General features: G+C 33.8%; 1 protein-coding gene across 2 annotated transcripts in view; it reads right to left on the reverse strand.

Moving 5' to 3' along the window:
* Positions 1-19,245, reverse strand: part of CDH10 (cadherin 10) — a 171,834-nt gene that overhangs the window by 127,239 nt on the left and 25,350 nt on the right. Inside the window, exon 1 of one of the 2 annotated variants that reach the window (XM_059416475.1) lies at positions 3,420-3,486. The exons of the other annotated variant lie outside the window; for it this stretch is intronic. The gene's annotated coding sequence lies outside the window, so the exon portion shown is untranslated. Of the gene's footprint in view, positions 1-3,419; positions 3,487-19,245 lie in introns of those variants that run through there. 2 annotated transcript variants of the gene reach the window in all.

A 19,245-nucleotide genomic window follows, 5' to 3' on the forward strand; every position in this document is an offset into this window, starting at 1 on the left:
TATGCGATGCAATATTTTATATTTTTAATAATTACATAGGTAGTCTTACAAAATAAGTGGACTGCAAGTTAAATTATCACATTTTAAATCAGCAGTAATGAAAAAAGATATGGAATAGTAATAGATTCTATTAGCAAGATGAGCCATCTTTCTTGACTTTTCTTACTTTACCTGTCAGCACAATATGTGTTGCTCTTTAATGGTTTGATTTATTTATGTCCTGAATATTTTAACAAAAGATTTCAAAATATAAAATATCAGTGGAAATTGCATTATCTCAAAATTTGTGAAAAAAATTAAAATTTTTATTATCCCATCGCTTAATCAATCCATTCAATGAACAACTATTTAATTCTTAGTATGAACCAGATACTGTGATATATAATGAGTATTTAAAGGTACAACAAAACTCCCTTAAACAACCAAACAAACTTAATATTCACTGAGTAAACAGCATTTTTAAAGTTATTAAGATTTGTGCATTTAAAAAATTTCTCATGACACATGTTGATAGTTGCTACACCCCATTAATTTAACGCCATTCTTTGGGCTGGAGATTTTGGGTGTTAGGTTCCAAGGATTTAGATAGAATAAAATGGTTATTATTTCACTGTGAGTTTCAAATTGTATTTTCTTTAGTGTATCTGTAGAAAGCCAGTAATTGTTGAATTTGTAAAGCTTTAATAAGAACCTCAGTATGGAGAGAAGTAAGGATAAAATTAGAATTCTCACTCCACTGGAAAGGAGGAAACCACTAGGAATTCTGAAGAAGGGCTCTCAGGATAACAAACGGAATGACAAGTGGTCAAAGAGGGTTAGTCTCTTGGCTCCTGACCATTTCTTCCTTTTCTATGCCTCTAGTCAACATCTTTAAGGCTTGGTGGGGGAAGTGGGGGGAAGAGCTAGAAGCTTAAAGTGGGTGGGTAGATAGATGAATATGTCTAGGTAGGTGAGTCAGAGAACAGACCGACAGAGTCTCATACAATCTCATACAATCAAGCACATCCTGAAGAATCAATTCATGAGCCAGCACAAGTATTATAAGGGGGAGAAGACAAGACAATGAAATGGGACCACAGACTTCAGCCACAAGATTACAACTACCAGAAGATATGAAGCCAACCATACTACACCAGAGGCGGGCAAACTGGAGGAATCTACCAAAATAATCATCCCTGAAATGATTACAGTGTACTTTTTAAGGACTAGCTACATTGCAACAGAGACCAACAGGTATCCAAGAGACCAGACATTGCCACCAGAAGACTATGAGAGCTTCCCTGCAATGTTCTGCTTTCTGTTCTTCCCTATTAGACTTCTTTCTACACACATATTGCTCAGCCTGGCTGGAGTCATCCTCACTACTGCTAACCATCTCCTAATTCCCCTGGTCATTTGGCTCTGTGTCCATGATCAGACACCATCAGAATTACTAACAATGCTGTTAGCTGTCATATGTCTGTTGATATTTTCCAGAATTCAGGTAATAACACCTGGTAAGCACTATAATGCAAGACAGTGGTGGAGAGCCAAGACACTGGAAGCAAACCTATTAAAAGTTATCGGCAATTTTAAGGGGCTCCTGGACTCAGAAATATTCCATATCGATATATATGCACTAGACATTTTTAGCTAGTTGATTTTTTTTTTTTGTAGGGCCTAATTTTATCTTGAGACAGTTCTGGAAAATTGACTTTCATATATGACCAATTATTACATTCCAATCACTGAGCAAAGTACTCTCACAAATGCTGTTACTTCTTAACATTAGATTTCTAATTAGATTTCTAATTATATGATTGAGAAAAATAAGGCAAAAACACTTAAGATGCATGTGTTGCACTATAGAAAATAACATTTTATTAAATAGCTTCTTAAGTATAAATTGAATTCTTTAATCTTAATTTCAATAAACAGTAGTTTTATAGGCCATTTAAAAATTTCATTGACTGGGGTCATCTGTATTTTTATTTCTACTATGCTAATTGTAGTTGATTAAATTTAGAGATAGATATTTAAATATTAATATTTTTCATATTATAAATATGAATGTTTGGCCTCCATTTCAAAAAAACACTTATGATTAAAACATTACATTTTTTTTGTATGGCAATGCTAAATAGCTCTACCAAATGGAATTATGACCCCTGAATATAGAGATTATATATTGATTCAATTTACTTCTGGTGAAATCTTCATACTAACATCAGTAAATACTTCCTGGCAATATTCTCATCCTTAATTTTATTTTTCTTAGTCCAAATCTTCAAGAATATCTTACGTTCCTGTACTTATGTGCATTTGGGGGTACAGAAGAAAGATGGGAAATGATAAAGAGGTAAAGAAATGTGAACAGGTGAGAGTACAGAACAAAATATGGCTGCTCCCCCTTTTACTGAGCTCCTGAGAGGAAAACAAATCCCCCCTTAGCTTCTCCAAAGGATCAATAATTAATAATTACTAAAATACAATTAAAAAGAACAAAAAACCTCCAAAGGCTCAACATTGGCTAAGTAACTATTATAGGCCAAACATATTTCTAGGTAGTTTAAATACTGTTTCCCATCTTAAATTATTTACTGTTCTGGGAAAGGTTTTTTTGTTTTTGTTTTTGTTTTTGTTTTTTTTATGTATTTATTTGAAAGAGAGAATAAGAGAGCAGGCAGAGAATTGGGAGAGGGCGGGAAACTCTAGCAGACTACCCACTAAGTGCAGAGCCCAACCCTGGGTTGTGGGGTGGGGTTTTGGTAGTCAGTCTCACAATCCTAAGATTATGACCTAAGCAGAAATCAAGAGTTGGTCACTCAACCAACCGAGCCACCCATGCACCTTGTAAAAGGACTTTATTACTTCACTTTTTTAATCCCTAGGACTTAGCATGGATCCTTGTATATACAGTCACTCAATAAATCATTGGAAAAAATTATTGGAAAGTAACATATTATTTTTCCTTGGCAGGATACCCACATCTAGATCATACACTATTAATACCATTTAATTGATACATCTCAAAAGTCTGAGGAATTATGCAACATGTCTCATGTGGAATAACTAGTAAGTGACTAAACTAAGATTTTAGAACAGTCTCTTGCTTTTCTCTTTATTATTATATGATCTAGTTCATATAATAAATAAGACTGTTCAACTTGTAAAACAGCAATAAACATAGTTACAGAAGAGAATATGAAACGGGATTACTAGAAATGTGGTTTAAAAGTTCCTATCACCTATTTTTCAGAATAGGTTTTTGTTAATTGGTAGGTATATGTCTAACATGGTCCCTAGTGCTCTCTTCCTCCTGGTGTCCACAATCATGTGTAATCCCTTCCTCTTTAACATTGGACTGACCTAATGACTTGCTTCTAACCAACAGAATACAGGAAGCATGAGAGAGAATAATTCGAAAAATTATGACTTACATCTTGCTAGCAGACTCTCTATTGCCTTCTCTGCTTACATGATCGAATAACAGGCTGCCATGTTGAAGAGGATCATGTGACAAGCAGCTGACTCTGGCTGAGGGCCAAGAGCCATCAAAGAACTGAGGCCCTCTGTCCGACAACTTATGAGTAACTGAGTTCTGCCAACAACCACCTATTCAGTCCCTCTCATGGCTCCTTTGACTGCAGCCTGTGAGAAAGATCTATACTGGACCCAGCCAAATTATGCCTGGATTCATGACCTACCGTCACTGTGATATAATCAAAGTATGTTGTTTTAAGCAGCTAAATTTTCTGATAATTTGTGACATGTTAATATATAACTAACATGATAAAATTCAGAAAGATTAATTTAAAAAATCATATATTCCAGAAACAGGTATCAGTTGCTTATAATTATACAAATAGATGTAGTTAAGGGACACCGTGTCCTAAAGCCTCTTGGAAGTAAGAATAGTTACTTGTTACACTTAACTAATGAATCATTGAACACTGCATCAAGGACTAATTATGTACCATACAGTGGCTAACTGAACATTTAAAAAAAAAAACATAGTTACTTGAACTACAATAAATGCCATATTTTATCTGGTTCCAATCACAATAAGGTACTTCAAAAAGAAAATTTTTCAAAAATTGTTATTTGTTTTTTGTAGATAGATACACCAGTTCTTATGACCTTAACAACTCAAAGATAAATTGCTTTTTCACATTTTAGAACCTTTTAAAGGAGAAAACATCTTTCAATGAATGACATAGTTGAATTGAAAGACGTTTATTCTCTTACTGATACAAAATAACAGTGTTAACAAAATTGATAAACATAATAATTTATGCATGTCTTAAAGTATAAAATTTTAATTTTCTTTCTTTTTGATCTGTAATATTGGATTATAAATCTAACTCATGATTACAGTGGTCCTTAGAAATTCAAAGAAGTCATCTAAGAAAATATACAGCCCTAAAATTTATACACATATTTCTTACAATAGTTTAAAAAGTTATTTTTTTCATTTGTTCGAGTTTATTGCTTTTATTTTTTTATTTTTTAAGGATTTTATTTATTTATTTGACAGAGAAAAAGAGATCACAAGCAGGCAGAGAGGCAGGCAGAGAAGGGGAGAGAGGCAAGCAGGCTCCCTGCCGAGTAGAGAGCCCGATGCAGGGCTCGATCCCAGGACCCTGAGATCATGACTTGAGCTGAAGGCAGAGGCTTAACCCACTGAGTCAGCCAGAAGCCCCAAGTTTATTGCTTTTAATCAGTACAGTTAAATTGGTATGACCCTAATTGAACTTTGGGAATGCATGATGGTTTTTCCACTCATCAAAAATGTACATGTTTATAACAGCCTCTGATAGGATATTACTATTATGTTTTTGAGTCTTTTTAAAAGGATGATTGAATTTTTGAATTAGTATTGTGCAGTACCTTATTTGCAAAGCATGAGGACACATGCTTCAGAGATATAAGTCACATCTCTTGTTTCTGAGACAAACTTTAGGAATATCATTGTCATCTAGAATAATCCTTGACCACTTTGACATGGAAAAAAAAATAAAAGAGTGCAATGTAATGTTTTTCATTCTACTTTTGCTAGAGGTATCTGCTTCTTAAAATTGAAAATGGAAAATTGAGGTACACATCAGCAGTAGAGAACATGTGGAAAGTGGCCTAGGTATCAGCATTCAACTGTTATTATTTCATATTTTGACTATAGTTGTGGTGAACAAAAGTACCGTAAAAGTAAAAACTCAGGAAAAACAATGCATTTGTACTCTCTGCTGTAAATATATCAATGAAAAGTATAAATAACTAGATGGTTGATAAGACTCATTTTTACAGCAGTATGATTGACTTTTATAGCCTTGCTAGCAGAAAAAAGAGATTAAATCATCTTTATTTTCTACATATCCTCTTACTTTTCTGTATAGTAGTTTTCAAAATTTTGTTCATTGTTTCCACTGTATTCTTTGCCCAATTCTTTGGGTTGCAAGCATCCTTTTCACTGGAAAAAAATGAAGTATAGCTTTCATTTATTATAACAATTAAAGGAAGTCCTTGGAAGTCTTTGAGGCAGCTTGTGAAGATGTTCTCAGTAAGTAGGAATTGGAACCATGTTGCAATATAGGACATGCTGGCAATTGTCTCAAGCTTTACAGGAACTAATTTGGGGGCATATGATTTACTAGTCATTAAAGAACCAGTCTCTTGCAAAGATACAATATATAGTACAGAGGAAATCTTTTCATTATCTTTAGAGTAGAAAGACTTCTAACAGAAAGGCCTTTGTGAATGGGCTTCTATTGTTCTCTCATCACCACTGAAAACACCTTGACTTCACTATTCAGTATGTAGGTGTTTGTTGAGTGAAGCATTTAAGAATAGAAAAATTACAGATGCAACCTGAAGTCTCAGGAATTATTTATTTGGAGGGATACCTAAACAGCCAAAACTAACAGATGGTCTTTAGAGTAAAAATATGTGTTCTGAAGGAGTATGACTAAAGTCAGATCAGACAGCTAAGGCACATAGTCTTATCATTCTGATAAGGTTTTCTGGTTCGATTGTATGGTTGGTGTTAGTGTATGGCTATCATTCAAACTCAGTGGATCTGTAAGTGTTAAAAAAAAATAATGACTCATCTTGATAGAACAAGCACTGGATCTGAGGACAGACCATCTCGGCCATGATAATGTACGAGGCGGGAAAAGGTAAAGGAATGATGAAAGTCACGGTCAAACAACGGGACCTGGCGTAACACAACAGGCAGTATAGTCCCCTTCTAAGCCCAGAGAGAAATAGAAAAATATCTACTACTGTCATGAAATTCATTCGGGTTTGCCCCCTTTCAACAACAGACACGCTTCCTTGTGATTGGATGGCATCGAATTTAGACAATATAAATATGGTAACAGAAAAAGGAAGAGCCCTGAAATTGGATTTGCTGATCTTGCTGCAATCTAGGATGGACACATGTATTTGAAAATTTGAGATAAGAGAGGGTTATTAAGCTTTTGGTAACGGACCCAGCATGACGCTCCGGCAGCCAGCGAAAGGGGTGAGGAATCAGTCCTACGACGTCTTCTCTGCCATTGCCTTTCACAACCTTCCCACTGCCCTGGCCACCATCTGATGAAGCTAGTTCTGTTGTGTTTTTCAAACAAGAGAAGCAGAGATCTAGGTACAACTCTCAGGCTACTGATGTCTGCAATAATTATCTCTGCCAACTAAAATGATATTTGAGGATGAAACCTGGACACTATTGAAAGTGAGGCAGAGCACAAGACCCATCTTTCTCTGGGCTTTCTTCATTTTGCCACCTGCTTGCTCATTGTTTACCAGCTGCATCCAAGAGAACAGAGCTTATTTTTTTAATGTACCCCCCACCCTCACTGTTTTTCTGTTGCCTAGAATAGTAGCTGACTAAATGTGTAGGGTTTGGCTTCAACCATAATACCATCTTCAACTGCAGGAGCTCAGCACCTGGAGGCATTCACTTGTTCTGATGTCTCCAGCGAGTGTGGCCATTACCCCAATCCACTTATGTACATTCTTAACTATGCTTTTTTTCCTTTTAAGTTAAATTCAGTGTATTTTATATATAAAAATACACATATTTAATGTATGCATTTTGATGAGTTTGGATATATATGCATGCACCTGTGACATCATCCCCACAATCAAGGTAATAAACATGTCCATCACTTCCAAAAGATTCCGTGCATCCCTTGTTTTTGCATATGGTAAAAACACTGAGCATGAGATCTATCCTTTTAAATTTTTAAATGTATAACACAATATTATTAACTATAGGCTCTATGTTGCACAGCAGATCTCTAGAACTTACTCATTTCCTGCAACTGTAACTTTGTATCCATTGAATGCCAACTCCCCATTTCCTCTTCCCCACGTTGTCTCCAGTTGCCTGAGTTACTCCGAATGCATTATAAACTACCTCTGTCTATTTTTCTAATGTCATCTTTCATATATTTCTCTTGGTTGGTTTTCTTCTCCCTCCATATATTTCCACCAATACATCAAGGCCATTTCTGCATCAGTATCTTTACACCACTATATCACTGCTCCTCCTGTGTGGAAAGCTCTCTGCTCACATTTTGCATATAACACATTTCACAACTCTCAAGTCTGAACTCAAATATCACCTCCTCAGAAATCTCTGTCGTACTTAAAACTGGGCCTCAAAGATATTCCTGTTCACCTCATTCGTTTCTTTTGTAGACTGTTATCACACAGTGATATCAGTGCTATTTTTATCTGTTACTTAACTCTCTGTCATCTATACCTAAAATACATCATAATACATGATTCCAGGGAACTAGTATTTGTTGTTCTTTCTTAAATACACAAACACAGAGCCATACCGAGTACATGGTAGAACAATATTCTGTTGGCAACAAACGAATGAAACAGAGAATGAAAACTTAAGTCTTTTCTAAATCTAGGGAGCTTCCCTAAAGTCTTCTATGTCTATCATGGATTGTGCTGCTTCTCGTGAGTATAAAGCCCCCAATGATATAAACATACCTCTCCAGCTTTCACTTGACTTCCAGGTACAACTTAGACTCTCATTTTTTTACCCTGATGATTCCATATAGTAATGCATACATGGGATTCCATAAAGTGATCAAGGCATGTCTTTTGGAAATTACGCCTTAGAGCATGAAGTGGTCCTTACTGTGATTAGCCAGGGCAGATGTTCACTACCCAAATCTGCTGGCAATTAGAGGTTATGATTTTGACTATAGCATTTTGTAATTTATTTTTCCAGATTGTCAAGCTGGCCTGCCTTCTGTTTCTTTAAATCATTTCAATAAGAACCATACTCTACTCATGCAATGTTACCTATAGTAATTTTCTTATGCTGTTTTGAAAGAAAATATGTATTTCATGACATTGCATGGGTATAGTGCTTTTCAGCATGTTAAAAAGAAGATGAGGGTCAATGTGTAGTAATCTTCAAGATGTATCTAGGTTTGGTTAAAAAAAAGAAAGAAAAAGAAAAGTAGATCAACTATTTCATTTTTCTGCTGCAAAGGCCAAGTATTATTTAAGTGTTCGCTACTTAATTCGTAATAAAATTAGAATGATTTTTTATGTGCGTTTCCCAAAGCTAATGAGAATTAGCAATTTTTAAGCAACAAATTTGGATTATAATTAGCATTATGGTTTTCAAGATTTCTTGCATTTTTAGGGAAGAACATGGAGTATGGGTTCTATAGCCAGGTATTTCTTAAAGCTAAAAGGCAATAAAAAGAAGAAAGCATAAAATAAATAAATGGTGTCATTGATAAATGTGAATGAAGTTAGTTTGAACTTGGGGGCTATTACAAGATAGCAATTATTTTGGAAACCCTGGATATAACTAATACTCTCTATATTAAAAAAAAAAAAAAAAGAAAGAAAAGTATAGCATCTTGTGCAAGGTAAGACGTTTAGCAGCATCCCTGGCCTCTATTCACTCACTTCCAGGAACGATGTCACCTTGCTCAATTGTGACAGAAAATTGTGTTCAATTGTGACAGATAAAATATCTCCAGATGTTGCCAAATGTTTCCTGGGGAAATAGAAGCAAAATTGTCCCCAGTTAAGAACCACACAATGGTAACATCACCTATAATATTTGTATTTAGATGAATAACTTAATTAAAAACTGAAATAGTTATATTTAAATGAATAACTTAATTAAGGACTAAAAGCAAACCCTAAATAAACTGTGTATGTTAAAAAGGAAAGGAAGATTGAGGGCTGAAGTTAGAAGCTAAGTCCTGAAAAGAGGAAAGCATTGTGCATATGTTTGCTAATTAATTTGTATGCAAACACAGAATGTAAGTCAATTTTTTTTAAAGAATATCATTCTGTGTTCCCATTTCTAAAACTATTTTTATAAAAGCCTGAAGTTCAAAATGACCTGAGTTCATCTAATCCAAATCAGTAACTGTATAAATGCAAAAAATGAGTCATCATAGGGGTAAGTTATTTCCCTAAGGGTTCATACTGGCATAGCTAATCCAATAATCCAAAACTCTAGATTCCAGTCACACCAAATTCCCGAACACATTCTGCATGTTCTCAGGCGAACACTTTAGGCTTTCTCTGCAATACACTGAACCAAAACTCAGGAAAATATCAAAAAGCTCCTATACACTAAAGTATGTGATTGATATGGCTTAGTAAGTTCTGAAATAATTGGCACAGAGACTAGCTGAAAAATTGGCAAATGAGGAACATGGGAGAAGGTAGAGGAAAGAATGCTTAGGTTCAGAGAATCTCAAAAAGTCACTTTTCGTAAGAAACAGCATACAGTTTATATTTGTTAGAGTTTTTATCCTAGAAGTCTAACCATCTACCTTTATTCTTCCCTTGGTTTTCATTAGAATGCATTAATTCAACATATCTTTTTGAAAGAAAATCTTCATTTTTGGTTTAGAGGCAATAATGACAATAAAATATTTGTGGGTTTTTTTTTTTTTAAGATTTTATTTGTTTATTTGACGGAGAGAGAGATCACAAGCAGGCAGAGAGGCAGGCAGAGAGAGAGGGGAAAGCAGGCTCCCCGCCAAGCAGAGAGCCCGATGCAGGGCTCAATCCAGGATCCTGAGGTCATGACCCAAGCCAAAGGCAGAGGCTTAACCCACTGAGCCACCCAGGCACCCCAAATTTTTGATGACTTAGTGATCTTGGCTTAGCTGATAGGTATAGTACTGCTCCACATTTAAAAAGAAACAGTTGGCACTAATTTAAAATATGGGGAAAAAAACATATATTTAGCCAAATTTACCCATGAATATATTGATTATGTGAAATGCACTTTGATTTTCATAGCCTAGGTATGTCAACATAAATTCCAAATGACTGAAAGAGGAAATGTAAAAGAGAAACTATCATTTAATATCTTTCATATCTCATAAGGAAAACAGAAGACTAGAGAAATATCCATCACAAATTAATGGAAGGTAATAGCAAGAAATAATGAAATAACTACTTTTAAGTCTTCATTTGTTCTTTGTTAGGGTTATATATCTATACTCCTTACCTATACTTATCTATACTCAAATCAATGAGCCACTTGTGGATCCTCATTTGAAACCGATCCCAAGTCTTAGAGCCTTCACCACAAGGAGTTTTTCTTGTAGTGATTCTCAGTCTTGGTAGGCATGCCACCTCTAAAGAGAAGAGAAGAGCCTCCTAATTGAGTGAACGACACACACACCCTTACTCCATCCCCTTTCACTTTGGTCATGTAACTTGGTTAGGCCAGATGACTGGCAGCCTCAAGTTCAAGAAGACTTCAAGACTTTGTTTTGTTTAGACAAGAACATCAAAGAAATAGCAGACAAATAGAAGCTTTGACTTACGTATTTCCAAGTATGCACTGATTTCATATCAGTGGGAAAAAGATAATTTGGATACTTTTTGAGCAAGAATTGGAGGGGGAAAAAAAGGCACAACTTAGGATCCTGATGGAATCTAAATCAAAATAAACTGAAAGGTAATTATAAAAACATCACACCACCATTGTAGACAGGAGCTTTTAAAAAGTCTTTAAAGAAAAAACTGACTATATTAAGTAAGATAAAAATACAGTTAATGTAAAAGCTGTAATAATAACAAACCTACACATTTTTAAGGACAACATGCATATGTGGAAAAACTATATGCAACATATATGATAAAAGATTTAATGATTCGAAGACACAAAGTACTTTGACAAATTAATAAAAAAAATGATAACCACAATAAAAAGTGAGTAAAAAAATGAATAGATAATGTCTCCAAAAAAGAAAAGAATCAGTATATTATATATTTGTCATTATTTTTGCTGACAAGTCTATTTGAAATACCTTTTCAATATTGATTGAATGACCTGCTTTTTAATTCCTGAATCCCAAGACAGAATTCCAAATAATAGATTTCTCATCCTCTGTGCAATTAGGAAACCCACATGTGAATTTGTTTGCACAAATTGGTAAAACCATTTACAGGCAAAAGAACCTCAGGGCAATAAGGTAATGTTGACTTTATTATCAGGCCTAGTCTAGCTGACGGTTCCAAAAAAAAAAAATCCAGCTGAAATTAAATATGAATTTTTATCATCCCATGGTCTGCTGTATCAAAATAGCTGATTAAATTATGACCTATGGTAACCTAGAATAAAATGCTTACTGAGCACAAGGCTTTGAGGAATCAGGTGGCTTTTCCAAGAGAACAATATATAAGGCATGAGGAATGTGTGAATTGTGGAAGAACTGGTTGTTTCAAATTGAGAGAAACCATGGGAATAATCTTGTTTCATCTACAACTGTAAAGCTAAGGCAGAGAGTTTAGGTTTGAGTGTTTTCGATTTTGATCAAATTGAAAATTTGATCCTGCCAATTATAAAATGTTAAGTTGATTGCATACACAATTCCATTACTACCACAGCATAAAAACTAGTGAATTAATTTAGAACAAGTAAGATTCTGAATATTGGAGTAGGGAAATATGGTAGGCTCCAAACGGCTCAGTGTCCCCCCAAATCCCAAATATCCCTGATATACTGACACTGTCAGTAAAGCACCCCTTCCTCCCAAGTGCAATAAGGCCCTTTATTTTGCTTTTGCTTAAAATCCAATAAGGACTTCATCTGAGTACTTTACAAGGGAAAACTATTCTTATTATGTCCATTGTCCACCATTTCTAATTACCTCATGATCTAAATCAGAATCAGAAACCAATGTGCCCAAGGGAGACAATTACAAATTCAGATTCTAGAAGTCACAATTAAGCACAAAAACATTGCAAGTATTTTTGGATTTGTATCAGCAAAAATCTAGAAAATACAGATAGGATTAAATTTTGAAAGTAACAAACCCAGGATTACAGAACGTAATTTTATGATGCAACATTTATTAATATCATTGCCCTTCCTATGAACTTTAGAATTATTGTGCCAACCTCAGCACATGATAATGGGGTTTGCTTTGCTGTTTTATTAGCTAATTAAAATATGGACTTAATGAAGACTCTGAGATGCCCAAAACTCTGCTATTTTTTGTATAAAGGCATTCATTTAATTAAGAAAATGAGAATGGTAGACCAGTTTTATCATATGTAATTCACTCAATTTACTCCTTACATATCTTAAAAAAGGATACAACTATTTTCTAAACTATTTCTAAATATTAAGAAATGCGTATATGATGGCAAAGCCGCATCTTCAAAAAGTATTGTTGAGGTTTTTCCCTGTTGGCTAAGAATGCTGCTAAGAGATTATGCAGTTAAAAATCTTCCCTATTTCTATGCGCAAGAGGAGACTCCGAGTCTGGTATTTTAGAGTACATATGAGAGTATTTGACAGCACATAATGCCAATGGATTATCAGATGCAAGATGTAATTTCCGCAATTAATAGTGGTTCAAAAGAGCCACTAATTGATACAGTCTCTATGACTGAAACCGATGTATAGCACTCCAAGGTCTGCAAGAATTATATACCTGAAAATCCTTTAGATTTCTCAGACAGAAAAAATGATGCTCCAACTACAACAGAGATTCGTCTCTTTAGCTAAATTCCAGAATTGCTTCACTTCAAAGACTCAGAGACCAGTGAATTATTGAGTCTTTGAACATACCTGCATAATAACCATGATAACAACAGAAATATCTCCTCCCTAACTTTTCCAAATGAGATTTTTTTGGGTTAACTGTGAACTAGGAGGACATAAATAGCTAGACATTTTGAGAACTTTGATAAAATTTTCAAGCTTATGAAAATACTCAGGGACCTACTAGATTTTCTGATCCACTACATAGAATGGGGACAAATGAGCATTAAAATGGACTTTTGATCTAATTTTATCTCATGATCAGTTTAGTAAAGCCTCAGACTTATCCAATATCAATGTACACAGTTTCTAGGCAATTTTATTGAAACAGACATGCTCAGAAACTGGAAGAAAATCTCCAATAGCTAGACAGCATTCATTCCTTTTTTTCTTCCCTAAATATTTAATTTCATATTCAGATTTTTATACTCCACTCCCACCTTGCCAACTCATGTATGTAAAGGGAAGACTTAACCATTTCTGATTTTACAAATTCCAACAATCCCATGTTCCCTGTTCTTAACTGCTTCAAGGATAGAATTCTAAGAGGATCTCTTTAGTTATTATGATAGACCTGTCTCACTTCCTCTCTTTCATGCATGGTAGTTATGGAGAAGAAAGCATATAACCTAGATTACCACTATTTTACAACCATAAGGGGACTTATCAAAGGAAGAATTCAAAACTGTGAATGAAAGAGAATAGATCCAGAGGAAACTAGCTTTTTGAGCAGCATGAGATCCCTCTATCAGTCAACTATAAGTTTGACCCATTTCTGGCCTTATAGTTAACTGAACCAATAAATTATTTTAGAGATGGAACTATATTCACTAACTGGAAGTTCACTAAAATTTGCAAACAAAATCATCCTAACTTTCTGTGACTAGCTGTAGATGCATACCTGGAAATAAAATGGTATTTGTTGGTTTAGTTCTATATATAAGACAATGTACTATAATTATGTTAATTATGAAATTTTGTAGCCCAGGTATTTAATTCTTTCTTGATGGGAAAGCAATCTTTTTATTAAACAAGAATAATTCTGGCAATGTTAATATTAAATGTGAAAAAAAAAAACCACCATGACAACATTACTCACTTGGAAGTGTGAGATATTTCTAAATAAATTTCCAGTTAAGAAGACGTTTAATGATCACTTCAGTGCAATTTATACTTCCCAAGAATTTGCCATTTGGATTTCTAAGAGTATGTTTTTCTACAGGTAATATTTTATTCATTAAGACCACTAAGACATTTCATAAGGGGTTTAAAATTTATCAATGGACTTAATTATTAATGTTGTACCATAGAATTTACCTGTTATTTAAAAGTTTTAAAAATAGTTTCTAAAAAGACATATGGATTTGAAACTTTGAACATTTGGGTCTTAAGTTTAAACCATAAATTTACCCAGTGAATAGTTTAAAACCTATAACTTCACTAATTTAATTCATATATCTAGTAATCAATGTCAGGTATTTAAAGTTAAATAACATGCATACATTTTCTTCCTAAAATTGAGATGTTCACACGTAATTTATATTCAATTTCATAGACAAGAAACGAATTTACGTTTTGCTCAAATGTGTAAATGGGTGCTTAGAGTTACCCTTTCTGTGTTCTTGCCCTTTCAATTTAAAGATGTAAGTTAACACTTGCATAAATATTTAAGGATTAGGAAATTCACATCACTATTGTATATACTCTTACTATATCAAAAATAAACTCATGTTTTGAGTTATTTTTGACTCTTTTGTAGATTACTGACCAGTCCTACAGAACACACTAAAATAATAAATAATAACACATAAAAATTAAAATTTTGACAGAAGCTCTTGAAATCTGCAAATAACTGAAAATTTAAAAATCAAGGATAAAATTTTTTTAAAATATATATTAAGGATAATTAAGAACATAGGAAATTTATTACTGACACTATGCAATACCTCTAGATTCTTCTCAATATATCATTTAATTTCAGTATAAAATAACCTCTACAAAGGAAAGAGAAGTCTAATTAAAGAAAATGATCATGATAAAGACTTCATGGTCATGAATAAACATTTGAGTAAACTGTTATAATACTCAAGCATTACTTCAATAATTATACAATATGAATTTTTTCTATAATTCTATAAAGTGGTCAGCATCAGTTAATGTTTAAATGAGTTTTAAACAGATAAATGGTTCTCAGACAGAACCAGTACTTCCTTAAAATCATTATGTCAGAATATAATTAAGATCAGTGTTTAAAAGATATAGTTAGTACATATTTAGAACTTTAATAAAAATATAAAATTCAAAAAGAAAAAGGGTTTCATGCTTATCCAGTTAATATTTGTGCATTAAAGTAGTATAGTCAAATGAATCTTAATAGTGACATTTAAATTAAGTAAATACTATGTTAATTGAAAATATGTAAAATATAGCTGTCAATAAAGCACTCAGCAACTAGCTTTACAAAATTTTCATGATTTGTATGGTTCAACCACAGTTGTCTCCTTAACTGGTTTGAACTTTTGCTTCATAACTAATTAGCCTTCAGTAACATTCCAAAGAGTACAGTTTCCATGGAACAAAAAAAATTCCTTCCATCATGCCCATGTCAAGTTATTTTAACCCAATATCATCCAAAACTACACTTATAATAACAGTTTATTTTTCTGAGATAGGTTCTTGAATGAAAAAATGATAAACCACCTTGTGATCTATACAAAATGGATGAGGGGAGGAATGAACTCCTGCAGAATGCACATTGATTGGACATTGATGAATTGGGGGGGTATAATCTACCTTTTCACAACTACAAGAGATACAGAAAAATCACAAAACATTTTTGACAATGGTGTATAAAATGAGGCTGGAGACACACCAATGGCTAAAATTCTTAGTCTCTTTGGACTGTTATGGTATAAAAATGCCATTGACTTGGTGACTTAAATAACAAATACTTATTTTTCATAGTTGTGGATGCTGGGAAGTCCAAGATCAAGGTGCCAGAAGATTCCATGTTTGCTGAAAATCCACTTCCTGGTTCCTAGGCCACATATTTTTGCTGTGTCCTCACATGGTGGAAGGAGCAAGAGGGGACCACTGGGTCCCCCTTATAAGGGCACAAATCTCATTCAAAGCTATGCCTTCCTTATCTAATCACCACTGAAAGGCCCACCTACAAATACCCTCACATTGAGGATTAGGTTTCAACATAAATCCTGACAGGATAAAAACCTCAATCTATAGCAGATCCCTTATAATTCTTAAACTGTATAGCTATATTACCAAGAACCAGTTTTAAGGTGGCTAACTAGATTTGTAGGTATAATGAAAGTGATGAAATAAAGTAATGTCTTAATGAATCTTCTTACCCCAAAGACACAAATGTAGTGATTTGAAGAGGCACCTGCACCCCAATGTTTATAGCAATAATGTCCACAACAGCCAAGCGATGGAAAGAGCTCGGATGTCCATTGATAGCTGAATGGATAAAGAAGTGGTATACATCGATAATGGAATATTACACAGCCATCAGAAAATATAAATCTTGCCACTTGGAACAATGTGGGTGGAACTAGAGGGTATTATGCTGAGTGAATTAAGTCAATCAGAGAAAGACAATTATCATATGATCTCACTGATATGTGGAATTTAAGAACAAGGCAGAAGACCATAAGGGAAGAGAAGAAAAAAATGAAAAAAGACAAAACCAGAGAGGGAGACAATAAGACACTCTTAATCTTAGGAAACAAACTGAGGGTTGCTGGAGGGAGGAGGGGGAAAGATGCTGTGCCTCGGTGATGGACATTGGGGAGGTTATGTGTTGTGGTGAGTGCTGGCTGTTGTGCAATAGTGATGAATCACAGCCCTGTACCACTGAAACAAATAAATAATACATTATATGGTAATTAAAAAAATAAATAATAAATAAATCAAGAAAAAAGTAATAAATCTGTCTGTGATCTGAGTTATACATTAGGTACCCAATTATATACATCTTTATATATATAATTTTATATGCATATGCTTTTAAAATTTCTATGTAGTTTATAAATTAATTGTAGTTTATTTAGCTTTTTATCCACCTCTATACCACTTCTCACCACATCTCACAAAGAAAAGAAAAACAAACAAAAAAGTGTAGCATACAGTATCTTCACTTGATCTTAACCGAAAGGCCAAGAAGAGATAGCATACAGTATCTTGGAGTTGTTTTCATATACACTCACAGTGAATGATATTCTTCCTTCCTCCCATGTCCAGAGAGAAAAGACTGAGCATGTTAAATTCAAATAAATTTCATTAAATACAAAGGGTACAATTTTCCATTATCAATCATTTTAACCTTAATCCCCCCAAAAAGTACTCACTGAGGGGCTTGATATTTTTAAGCAACAGGAATTCTTCCTAATTAAAAAATTTCCAAGGCTTTTACAAATTATAAATATTTCTCCCTTTATGTCTTTAAATAGGAAAAAAAAAAGTGTTATTATTAGAAAGTGTATCAGACAGGGTTCCTGGGTGGCTCAGTCGGTTAAGCCACTGCCTTCGGCTCAGTTCATGATCTCAGGGTCCTGGGATCGAGTCCCGCATCGGGCTCTCTGCTCGGCAGGGAGTCTGCTTCCTCCTCTCTCTCTCTCTGCCTGCCTCTCTGCCTATTTGTGATATCTCTCTCTCTCTGTCAAATAAATAAATAAAATCTTTAAAAAAGAAAAAAAGAAAAAGAAAAGTGTATCAGACAGAATATAGAGGTTACATACTGATAAAATTGTATATTGAAATGTGCATTGGTATATAGAAAGAAAATTATGTTTCATGTTGATATAAAATTTTATAATATATTTGAATATGGAACCATAAGTACTTGGGAAATGGGAACTTTTCTTCTCAATAGCCTGCATGAAGAGAAAATTAAACACAAGCCAAAATGTTTGAAAATCTTTCAAAACTTTTCAGTAAGTTCTTCAAATGCAATTTGATATTCTTTATCCATCCTTTTTACTATGTTTATATTAATGCCTATATTTTAAAATATAAAAATATTGCAATAGAAATTCAAATAACCAAAAATGAGATTTTAGACATGTTAATAAGCATCACAAATGTTTCAAATGTCTCTCTTAAAAAAAGCACCATCCTGGCACTTCTCTTTCTTCTCCCTCTACAAATATAACACTGCCATAAAAATTCATGTGTGTATTTTTGATGCTTTTTTTTCTATTTTTGCCAAAATTTGTGTATCCAAAAACAACACATAATTTAATTTTGGATTGTTTCTGCTATTATAGTATAGCATTGGACTTTTTTTTTTTTAATTTTTGCTACACTGAGATTTGTTCATAAAAAGGAATACTGTTAGCAGTATAATGAATGTGGTATAGTCACATGTACTGGCCTAGACACTTCTCTGAAAAATCCTGTTAAATTCTTTCCTTTTCAGTTATACCCGTACTGACCTCAGACATAAAGCTCTAATCTCTCACAGATATTTACAATTTTGATCAGTATAAACAAAACAATAGTTTTTTTAATGTTCCTGAACATAGATATTTCCCTGTTGTCTTTTTGACAGACAACTCAAAATAAAGCAGTTAATTATTTATACTTGCTACATTTTGACAAAATTATATATATTAAAAGAAGATCCCGTATTGTTTTTAAGATGTACATAACTTCCTCAATAACTAGGCATCCAAATATACTGAGAAAGAGTCGTACTAAGAAGCGAAGTTCTTCATTTTGTGTAGAATTAACAAGCCTTCATTATGAATCAATTAAGATAAAAAAAATTATAGAAGACATATAAAATGTGATTGAGCGCTCTTTGTTCTCAAAATCTGGCCTTTGAATAAAGGCAGGTCTCTAAAAATGAAGCAGCACATTAACTCTGCATTTGATTTAAAATCATATAAATCCAACAATTTTTCTAGGAGGGTGGTAAGGACAGGACATATACCTGTCAAAGTTCTACTTTTCTGACCTTTATGTATTGTTTAGAATTACTCCAAGCAGTCAACTCTGAATATGCCAGTTATATATGACCACAGCTATGCGGCAAAGCAGGTGGTCTTTTTTTTTTTCTCCTTCTCATTGCCACAGTTTTGTAAGTGGTGCCTGTACTAGTCAGCATTCATATTAGACATAAAGAATGTTGACAGAAGAGATGCAGACAAAATATACAAATTCCAGAAAGCAGCAATCAATTT

Source organism: Mustela nigripes, chromosome 12, assembly GCF_022355385.1.
Source record: "Mustela nigripes isolate SB6536 chromosome 12, MUSNIG.SB6536, whole genome shotgun sequence".
NCBI classification, from domain to species: domain Eukaryota; kingdom Metazoa; phylum Chordata; class Mammalia; order Carnivora; family Mustelidae; genus Mustela; species Mustela nigripes.